This window comes from Micropterus dolomieu, linkage group LG01 (genome assembly GCF_021292245.1).
Source record: "Micropterus dolomieu isolate WLL.071019.BEF.003 ecotype Adirondacks linkage group LG01, ASM2129224v1, whole genome shotgun sequence".
Lineage (NCBI taxonomy): Eukaryota > Metazoa > Chordata > Actinopteri > Centrarchiformes > Centrarchidae > Micropterus > Micropterus dolomieu.
This window is the reverse complement of record NC_060150.1, coordinates 2,217,183-2,228,788: the sequence shown is the minus strand read 5'-3', so window position 1 is coordinate 2,228,788 and position 11,606 is coordinate 2,217,183. Positions and strand designations below refer to the sequence as shown.

General features: G+C 37.5%; 1 protein-coding gene and 2 long non-coding RNA genes across 3 annotated transcripts in view; 1 reads left to right on the top strand and 2 right to left on the bottom strand.

Annotated features, from left to right (window-relative positions):
- On the bottom strand, nucleotides 1-5,445 carry LOC123972440. Its single transcript, XR_006825410.1, has 4 exons — nucleotides 5,312-5,445; nucleotides 2,133-2,231; nucleotides 1,557-1,661; nucleotides 1-60 (listed from the first exon to the last, which is right to left on the bottom strand). It is a non-coding gene; the product is annotated as an uncharacterized LOC123972440 (long non-coding RNA).
- Nucleotides 1-11,606, bottom strand: part of LOC123971228 (NLR family CARD domain-containing protein 3-like) — a 61,419-nt gene that overhangs the window by 18,985 nt on the left and 30,828 nt on the right. The gene's annotated exons all lie outside the window — the stretch shown is intronic.
- Nucleotides 9,962-11,606, top strand: part of LOC123972464 — a 6,462-nt gene continuing 4,817 nt past the window's right edge. Inside the window, exon 1 of the long non-coding RNA XR_006825417.1 lies at nucleotides 9,962-10,874. This is a non-coding gene — a long non-coding RNA (uncharacterized LOC123972464). The remainder of the gene's footprint in view (nucleotides 10,875-11,606) is intronic.

Here is an 11,606-nt window from a genome sequence, read left to right as displayed (position 1 = left end):
TTGAGGGACACACAGCTGGGTTCAGGTCCTGGTTCAGCAGAGAATCGTCCCAAATATTTCCTGTTAGACAGAGAGGAAGTTCAGTTTTTAGTCTTCAGTCACAGAAGCTGCTGGAGAAACTAGCAGCTATCAACAACAAAATGATCAACTTAATGACAAAAACTGTAAAACCCATTTCTTTCAACCTGAGGATCTGCCGTCATGTTGATTTCAAACTCTGACTGAAGCTGAAGAGTTTGTTCAGAGATGTTTCATGAATTCTAATGTTGTGAAATACACAGAATGAACTTCAGCCAAAGTGGAAAGTGAGGCAGGAGCTGGCTGTAAAACTCACTGGACACATTCAGAACATGCACCGCTGTAGCCTGGACCTGGGGAACTTGTGCTTTTGTGGTCCTTAATGAAAGTGATCTTTGTGTCTAAGTGACATCACAAAGTGCCTCTGTGGACATCTAGTCTTTGGACAGCTGCAGTGAAACAAGCGCTGCACAAACAGACGAGACTCGTATCTGCTGCAGTGTCCACTGGTAGCTCATGTTACTTCACTGTTAAACCAGCGTTCACTGAAAACGTTTCATTTAGTTTAGCTGCAGACGGGAGCAGCTCAGAGTCTGGGAGCGCTCGGTTTCCATAGCAACCAGCACGCCAGAGTCCACTGACTGATCTTGGGCTGCAGCTAACGATGATTTTAGTAATCGAGTATTCTACAGATTATTTTATTGATTAATCTAACAAGAAGAACTTTTGCTTGCCGCCCCCCTTCGTTACCGGGATCAGCTGTGTTAGTCATGACTGTGACGTTACAACACAAACTCACGGCCCAACCAGGCGGAGAACATTAAACGCACATGTGTACATATACAGCTGAAGACTGCGGCTTACTTTAGAGACCCTTCAACTCAACAATCAGTCATGATTTCAGTTCAATGCTAAAGTTACTGTTACCTTGTTTGGGGTCCGCTGCGTGGACTTGATGCCAGACCGGGTGCTTTCTGATCAGATGCTGAAGAATTTCAGTCATGCTGTTACAGTACGTTAGTTTCATTTTACGGTGGACAGACTGTAACATTACAGAGTTATTTTCTTTTAGCTTGAAATTATTTCTTATTTTAGACACTCTGTGTTTTTATCTGGCCAGTCTCTTCTTTGTCTCGCGCCATTTTCTCTCTTGCTCCACTTTGCAAAGAGCGCCATCAAATCACGTCACCTTAACTTGATCACAGCATATGTGCGATGCCCCACAGTAATAAATGTCCCTGTGAAACAGTGTGCTATATAGTTATGTGGATTAAATGAAGCATCGATGCAAAGAATGTGTTGATGCTTTTAAGTAGTCGAATTATTAGAATTTTGATAATAAATCGTTTCAGCCCTAGACCGATCCTCCTGTCAACGCCAAGGTTACTCTACTCTCTAAAGATCAGACTGCGTTTCATTGTAGAATTATTTCCTTTCTGACAGTGTTAATAAGATGTTACTGCTCGTCGGGACGAATCTGTCCTTCCAGATGTTCTGTAATGTTGCTCATATTAGAAAGTAACTTGATGTTGACTTACTCTCTTCCTTTGAAAAATAGTGGTGGGTCAATGGACTTGTTGCTTTTGAGGGACACACAGCTGGGTTCAGGTCCAGGTTCAGATTCATCCGCTCCAGGAATGTTCCTGTTAGACAGAGAGGAAGTTCAGTTTTTAGTCTTCGGCCACAGAAGCTGCTGGAGAAACTAGCAGCTATCAACAACAAAATGATCAACAGAGCAAAGTTCAATAAAGTCTGAAGCTCTTCACACTGAATGTCGTCAGCTCTCTGCTCATCCTGTTCATTCATTCCTTGTCTTTGTGGGAGAATAAAAACACTGTAAGGCCTCCAGGACTAATGTAATCTGACATGTTCCTCTATGTGGAGCCAAGACTCCATAATGAGAATCTCTCTCACTGTTAATCCTCATCGTACCCCATGTTTGATGATGAATCACTTCCCCACAGATCTCTGTCTTTGTCAACACATTTTCTATATAAGACAAGTTATTTGACTGTTTGCTGTAAGAAGCTGCATTATGCCAACAAAGTGCATTAATGATGAAACCCTGCTGCCATGCTGACTTCAAACTGTGCTGACTGAAAATCCTCTCTCACCTCTCATGTTCGATCTCTCTCTGAGGGTCTCCCTCCTCTTTGTCCTCACACTGACTCATGCTGCTGAACTCACATCCACATCAGCTCACACACTTTCACCTGGAGAGGAAACACAAATCAAACAAATCAATAATTTATCCAAAATAAATATTAAAAACTTTACTTATTAATAATCCAATATATTATTCAATCCTCCTGAGAAAGACACACATAAAGCTCATTAGAACAATGACTTTATCTCTTAAAATCAGTGTGATTTCCACGTCACTGCTGTGTTATGATGTTGATAACACCAGACTCTATTTATCGATGCCTGATCAGAAATATAGGGGAGACCGGGTATGTTCTCAAACTTTTATACCAAGTACCCACATTTATTTACTACAAATGGCAGCAGTTCACTCTCTAATGTTCTGTAGGGAGGGTGACGGGGCGTTTAAAATGTTTTGTGTTACAACCTTTTTATATACAGTCTATGGTTCCAGATGACATTCTGCAGTTCACTATTGCAGCACCAGGTGGCGCCACGTGCTTTCTAAGCACCAGTAGAGGAAGATTTCAGCCACATGTGACTCAACAAGGAGTGAACTGTGTCTCCAACTTGCAGTAAAGTTTCATCTCACTCGACAAGTGTTCAGAGGAGCTGGATCTGATTTGTCCTCGCTGGTTTGAAGCAGCCCGTGATTATTGATCTGCACCTCAGATGATAAATGTTGATTCTTTGGACTAGCTTTTAACCTCTAATAATGTTATACTGCACCTGCTGATGTTTGTTATTTATATGGTTATACGCTCTAATGGATTTCTACACTGCATGTTTTTACCTACATTTCATTTATTTTGCCAGTTATGCATTTTATCTGTTTTTAATATACATAACTTCTGGTTTGACTGTAAAGTGTCTTCAAGTGTCCTGAAAAGCGCTATAGAAATAAAATGTATTATTATTATTAATAATAATTCCTCTGATCACAGATTGTGAGAAATTTATTTATTTCCAGGATAAAAACCCCTTGAGATGTACCATCTCATTTTCGAGGGGGCCCTGACCAAAAACACACAATATATACAGCAAACATCAAACACATAATAGTAAACATTTCAAGAATACAAAAAAAATAAACAATAAAAATAAAAACACATTCACTCATGTACCTTGCACATGCCACAAACTCTAGACACCAACACTAATAGTAAAACTGTAGAGTATAACAGTAAGTAACAATAGTTAACTAACAGGAGCAGTCTGTTGTAAGGTGAATGATAAGAGCATCCTTAAATGAACCTAGATACTTCAAAGAAGTAAAACTGGTAGATTGTTCCAGTCTCTAGGAGCCTTAACCCTAAATGCTTTTTTTCCTATTTCTAGTGTAGTTTTCTAGATTGTTATTGCTTTTAAGATAATAAATATGATAAGAGTTATGCAAAATGATAAACTCTTGTAAATAAACAGGATATTTAAAATTAATACATTTGAAAAGAAACTGGTAGCAGTGTATCTGTCTTCTATTATCAAGAGAAAGCCACTGCGGTTGATTGTACATTACACAATGGTGGGTTTGAAAGTCACAATTCAGAATGAATCTGCACAAACTATTAAATTTAACATTAACTTTCATAAGATCAGCTTTTGAAGCATTTTGATACACAATGTCTCCAAAATCGATAACAGGCAATAACAACTGAGATACCAGCCTCTTTTTTTACATGGTGAAACAGTTCTTTGACCTTTACAAAAACCCAATAGAACAGCCAATCTTATTACATATATAATCAATATGCTTTTTATATGATAATTCAGAGTCAATCCATAGCCCCAGATATTTAACACAATTAACCTCAGTAAGTAAGGCACCATTTGATGTGGAAATTGAAAGATTACTAGTAGCAGATTTAAGCCTTTGTTTTGTTCCAAACAACATGATGTAAGACTTTGAATGGTTAAGAACTAATCCATTTATAGCTAACCAGTTTTGTATCAAATCAAAATCTGACTGTAAAGAAGCAGAGATCTGTAATATATTTGCACTAGAAAAATAGATTACTGTATCATCCGCATATAAATGAATATTCGAAGTTTTACATAATGATGGGAGTTCATTAATAATAGAATAATAGAAAAGAGAAGGGGAGCCAGTATAGAACCTTGTGGAACCCCTTGCTTGATATTAAGATCAGACTGATGCCCTTCAATAAACACGCACTGCTTCCTATCACCAAGATACGCATGAAACCAAGCCAGTGCATTCTGAGTAAGTCCAATAGTTTGTAATCTTTGCAGCAATATCTGACGATCCACCAAGTCAAAAGCCTTGGATAAGTCAATAGAAATTGCACCTGTTAATTTGCCTTGGTCAGCGGAAGAGGATATGTCATTAGTAATTTTCAACAGGGCTGTCATTGTGGAATGATGGATGATAGTAGGTCATGTTCTGTAAGATAATTGAATAGTTGAGTATATATTAGTTTTTTCAGAAAAGATTCATCCTTTCTTTCTCTGTTTTGTCAGTAAAACAAAGACAGTTTACATCTAAATGAATTCCAGTCAATCACTAAGCTGCTTTAAGTGTAACAGTCAGATCACAGCAGCTCAGTGAAGAGGATTCATAGAGAAATGTATCTACAAATGATTCAACATATCACAATAATACAGTTTCCAATAATAATTTTTTTATTATTAATTATTGTTTCTTGAAATTAACACCTGCCTTTAAACACAAAGAATAACTGTTCCCCCTTTAATTAGAACCAAATGACACTTTGTTCTCCAGGAAACTTCAGAGAAATGATCAGGAAATTAATAAAAAGCCAACGAGCTTCTGAAACCTGGTAATTTACTTGTTAAAAACTGGTTTAAAACTCAAACTGGACTAAATATTATAGCTGGTTCCTTCTGTGTCCCATAAATGCAACACGAGGTACTTGAACGCAGTAAGTTTCCACACACGTTTAGTGTTATTCTTATTCAACTCTTTACATCCCAAATATTCACAACATGGCGGACATTTGTAACTTAATGGCGGCTGTTTCGCCTCCTTCCTCCTTTGTTCACAGTGACACTCAGAGCTGTGAGTTTGAAGAAATGAAGCATCGAGCGGCAGATTTCTGCTGTTTCTATTGTAACTAAAATAACGACAGCTTTTATTAAGGAGGAAACCATTTTAAACATGTTACATTACCTTCAGATGTGGGTTCAGATGGAGAAAACTAACTGCGCCACAACCTCACGGAAGTCAAACTAAACTTTGAGGAAACACTCAGAGAGGCCCGCGTGAGAGACACGTGGTGTTTCTCAAAACCAAGAAGAACATTGTGTTCTTGGCGAACCAACAAGCACACAAAACGCTGCTGACGGTTTGAGACAATGTGTTCTTTCTGGTATTGCACAATACCCCCAGCACAGAGGCCGCCTGCATTTCTCTTAATCGCCCTAATTATTATAACAGCCAGGTTTTGTCCCCCAAAACAAAAAGCTCAGAATCGGTTAACTGTAGGTTTTAACTTCACAAGATATATTTGCTCATAAATAAAAAATGATATAAAATAAAAGCAAATACTGTGACCACAACTCTACTGTACACTAACAATGTAATATCTAATATAACAATATTAATAATAATAGTAATAAAGCAAAGACAGTCCCCTTTCTTTCTATTTGTTTAATTTTTCCAAAGTTTCACAAGACCAGATTTTTTTGTACATCACTATTTTTCTGTACATCATCAAGATGTCCCTTGATTTAAGTTGATTTACCTTACAAAATTACTCAGAATGTAATGACAACTATCTCACAGCTGTGGGTCTTTACTCTGCCGTGTTGGCAGCAGTGGTCTGCATGTCTACTGAAGGCTCTGTGAGCTCATCTGGCCGGCCGGTTATCTGACCATTTATGCTGCCTTGTCAAAAAATGCTACTGTAGCGCAAATCGATAGCAGGGTCTATAGAGTCGCTCAGCCCTATCAAAAAATGCTAATTTATGTGCTCCCTTTTTCAATCCCATATCCATAATCCCAAGTTATAACTCACAGTGTTATGATATCTTCTGTTTTTTGATTATATTCTAACATAATTTCAGGGGTAGCGTATTCTGACTAATATCCCCTCTCAAATAATGCTCCCTTTACAGAATCATTTTGTATCAACAATTCCCTTATGGATGCTTGGAGACATATTAACCCAAATTTAAAAGGGTACTCATGGGTAAGACTTAATGGAAGTTGTAAGTCAAGAATAGACTTTTGGTTGGTTACTCAGGAGATTTTAAAATATACCATATCCGCAGCTCCTACTACCGATCACTGTATTGTTACTGTTACAGTGACATGGAGGTAACATTTAGACAGAAATATTGGAAGTTTAATGCAAATCTTCTAAACGATGAATATTACTGTAACATGATAAGGAAAATGTTATCTTCAGTGAAGGCAAATGAGGAAATTGATTCTTATGGAAAGAAATGGGAATTCTTCAAATTTAAAGTAAGAGAATATTCAATTGATTATGGTAAAAGAATGAGAAAGCAGCAAAATGAATTAGAAATACAACTGATAAACGACATTAATGAGTGTTGTAAAAGCAATTTGTTAGATGATATAAATAAAGAACAACTAATTAGGTTACAAGCTAAATTAGATGAGTTGTATCTGAATAAAGCCAAAGGAGCATATATAAGATCCAGAGCGAGATGGCTAGAAGATGGTGAAAACACTTTTTTATTTAGACTCTAATTAGAATTTAATTAGACTGGAAAAAACAAGACAGAAGAGAAATACAATGTTGAATGTTAATAATATCATCATAACTCGTTCTCAGACACTAACTCAGAAAAAATGTTTACAACATTACAACCATACATCCCTCAAATTGACCCAGACTTTAAAAGGACATGTGATTGATACTGCTATAAAGAAAATGGCTCTGGGGAAAAATTCACCAGGTCAGGATGGGATAACTACTAACTTATTTTAAGTTTTTCTGGACTGATGTAAGATAATTACTCTTTGAAGCACTGAAAGAATGTTTAAACGGTAATATGTTACTAACAACAATGAAACAAGGTATAATAACATTAATCCCAAAGCCAAACAAAGACAAAACAATTACAGATAATTTAAGGTCGATTACTTTACTTAATGTTGATTATAAAATATTTACTCATGCTTTGGCTTCTAGGCTTAAAAGTGGTATGAAAATTGTGGTATGAAGTGGTATAAAATTGTCAGTGAAACACAGTCAGGTTTTCTTCAGATGTTGGACTATGCATACTTGGTGGAAGATAACGGTATTATCTTATATTTGGATTTTTTTTAAAGCTTTTGACAGACTGGAACACCCCTTTATTTTACAGACACTACAATATTTTGGGTTTGGGAAAAACCTTGTTGTTGAGGTTATTTCTATGTTGTACAAGGGTTTAAGTGCAGTCTTACTTCCTACAGGAACTACAAGAAGGTTGTATGCTGCTTAGTTGTACAATGGAAGGTCTATGCAATGTTACAACGATGCCTGTTTGTTTATTGAAAATGCAAATAAAGTGATGGGTAGAGAAAAAATAATAATAATAAGGTTTGTCCCAGAAGCCACAGCGCACAAAACATGATGATGTTTATCTGGACCACTCGGCCTTGAAAAAAAGAGCCGTTAAAAAAGAGGTGTCAATGTAGTAATCAGTGTCCGTTATGTGTTAATATTTACTATACTTATTAATATAGTATATTTATACCGTAATTCCTGCAAATACTTATTTATAATAGCCTAAAGATAATAATAAAGCAATGTTTCAATTCAGACCACTGTTCTATATTTTATTTCCTCCAAAGTGATTTTAAGTTTCACAAACCAAGAATATTCTGCAATGTTACATCAAGAGACAGATGTGTCTCGATTTAGGTTAAAACTTTACAACATTACTGAGAATTTATTGACAGAATAGCAGCGGTACGAACATTATCAGCTGTTGCTGGACACGTCTGCTGTGTTGGCTGCAGTGGTCTGTGTGACTGGGCCTGGGGGAGCTAACCGGAGCTAGCTAGCTATTCCTGACAGCCCCCCGAAGTATATTCCTCTTACCCTTAACCATCACAGGGTGTGTGCCTAAAGTTATTGATTATATGCATGTCGACCGGTCAACCCTACAGCGGCGCCTTCGACCAACGTGCTATCAGATAGGGTTATCCTCCATTGTGTTGACGTGCAGCCGTGGTCGGCACTTACGGAGCTTCTCAACTCCGAAAACGTTTGAACACATTTTCGTTTCGCTGCCAATTTTCGTAAAACTGCCGATATTATAAATCGTCCAAATACGGTCACTTCCGGGCACTTCCTGGTTGCAAAAAATCAACATGGCGGCGCCATCGGCCAAACTCGAGGCTTCAAAACGGCAGTCCACAAACCAACGGCTGACGTCACCATGACAACGTCCATTTCTTATTCCTCATTCGGGACCGGTCAGAACTGGGATATTTCCCAGTTGAAACCCACTTCAAAGCGTTCCAGGTGCATGGTGGTGCATGACGCCGAACGGGAATAAAAACCATGGCTGACATGACAAAGTGTGCACACAGTTGCACCCTCAGCAGTGTTTTAGGTGTTAATTAAAAGGATGGCAGTTTAACTGCAACAACTGACATAAATAGCCCATACGTTAGGCTACTAGTTAACTGTGTACCCCTCTAGCTAGCCTACATCAGGTAACCCTCAAGTCAGTGTTGTAGGTTACACTTACTAATGTTTTTAACAATAACTTTTATGCAGAGAAGATGACTTTATGAGATTCTTTACTGTAGCCAGCTAACTAATATGCAAAACATATTTCTACATCAATGTATGCAGAACAGGTTTTACTATATGATCGTATTATTTTAATTTAAATACATGCAAATATACTTTTTGTTGCCTTTTAGTTCATGGTTTACCATTTACAGTGTGTGCTTCCTTGGATGCTGACATTGTTTTGTGACGTAATTTAGCTGCTACTCGTGAAGTCGGGGTACAGATTTTTTCCTCAGAGTTCACAAGTAGGAAATCTGACTTCAGGTGGCGTTCCAGGATAGTTTTTCTAGTTAGAGGTCGAAAATTTCCCAGTTCCGAGTTGCCTGGAATGCAGCATTATATACAGTCTCTGGTGAAGACATGTACTCGACCTACTCTGCCCAACAACAACTCTTCCCCAACAATCTTACTCCTCCTGCCTAAAGTGTAATTTATACACCTGCCAAACCAACAGAAAAACCGAGTGTAAACCAATCAGAGGCGGGATAGGCACATGCCGTCACCACACTAAAAAAAAGTTTCTTACTGTAGAGACATGCAGTCTCTTTATAAACACATGAACAGTGATGTGCAGCAGGTCTGTGGACCAGAAGTGGTCAAAAACATCCAATCAGTGAACCAGTACATCAAGTACTCACAACTGTTAATACTACAAATACTCTGTTCAAAGAAAAGGTCCTGCGAGTTTTACTTTAGTTAAACAAGTATTAATAATTATTAAGTATATTAAGTATTATAATTTAAATTACTTTATAGACTATTGGATAGGTTCATCTATAATATTCCTTCATATTTTACTTGTTGACCAAATATTTTTTGTGTAAAATCTGAATCTGCAAAGTACCTGATTACTTTTTTCACTGGAGTCATTAACTTTTGTTTTTCTTTCTCTGCTCACTGAACCAGCCAATAAAAAGTGAAGTACTTGTACTTTACTTGAATATGTTCATTTTATGTTACTTTATATCCATGTGCAGATTAAAATGTTAGATACAAACATTTTACAAACTGATAACACATGATGCTCGGTGACATAAGCAGCACATAAAGGTCATGGAAATATAAAAATGAGTTTATTAATAGCAGATTGTTTTGTCAAAATCTTAATCTAAAAAGAAACAAAATGTAGATTAGTCAAGTCTCTCCCTCTGAGATGTACTGCAGTAGAAAGGAGCAGAAATACTCCAGGAAATTACTTAGTAGGCTGGAACTGCTACTTTACTTACTTTCCACTTCTGCAAGTTACACAAACAGATCGAGATAGAAAATTATTAAAGATGCGTTGAAAGGAAATCTCTTCAGATCAGATTTAAATTCAACTCGACATAAAGAAGCGACACTAAGTTACTTCCTCTTGGAGAGTTAGAGCTCATTTAGTGACGCAGTTACATATATTTTTATATTAGGCTACATTTATTTACTTAGATAATAAAAGGTTTAAGCTCCTCTGTGCCTGCAGACCGAGTCCACATGAGTCCTGCAGGTAAATCTCCTGACAGCGGCTCGTCTCTGCCTCCTCCACAGGCTGCTTCAGGCAGGAAAAGCTGCCTTCACTCATCAGAAAGTGGAGCTACACAGTAACAACAGCTCCTGAGGAGAAACTAACTTTAATTCTGCTCTTATTTCGCTGTTTACATCCCAAATATAGACAAACAACATGGCGGACATTTATAAGTTAGTGGCGGCTGTTTCGCCTCCTTCCTCTTTTTTTTTTTACAGTGAAACTCAGCTGTGAGATTGAAGAAATGAAGCATCCAGTGGCAGATTTCTGCTGTTTGTATTATAACTACGATAACGACAGTTTGTGTTAACGAGGAAAACATTTTAAACATGTTACATTACCTTCAGATGTGGTTTCAGACGGAGAAAACTAACTGCGCCTCAACCTCACGGAAGTGAAACTAAACTTTGAGGAAACACCAGAGAGGCCCGCGTGAGAGACACGTCTGGTTAAATAATTTTAAAACTACAGTAAGAGCACTATCTTCCAATGTTATGGCGGATGTTGTCCTTCCCTTGAGATGATTGTCTTGTCTTTGAGATAGCCCTCCTTGCCTGTGATCTTTTGTAATTAATATCTCTAGTGAATGATGTTTTTTTTAACTGCCTAAATGACTTGCAATTAGCAAATGCTACAGTTTAGAGATCCCACCATGGTACATTCTTTGTCCCTCTGCTCCCTGTTACTTCTATTGTTTCCTCTGCTGCATTTATAACGACTCCCACCACCTTTTTATTAAATTGGTCCCCATCTGATAAATCTTCTGATTAAACTCTCAAACTTCTCTTTACATAATTTGAAATGTGTCCCAATCTGCTCCATCTAGTTTCCACCTTTTTATTCTTGAGTTTTCCTCATGCTGTATCTCTACTCCGACCTTAAGTATTATAGGATAGTGATCACTCCCTCCTGATGATGTATTTAACACCTCCCGCGTTGTAATGCCTGCTACTCCCTGAGATTAAGTCAATTGCACTTTCTGTATTTTGAACTCTGTTATATCTGGTGCCACTTCCATCATTCATGCAAACTAATCCCTTATCCACGATTAATTCCTCTATGATTAATCCATTAGTATCTGTCTTTTTACTTCCCCACCACTTCATAAACCACTTTATCCCGTGTTTGCCCACCCACAGTGTTCAGTGTGTCTATGTTTAATCTATTGCAAGGGTTAAAGTAATTAATTATTGTTAGTTCAT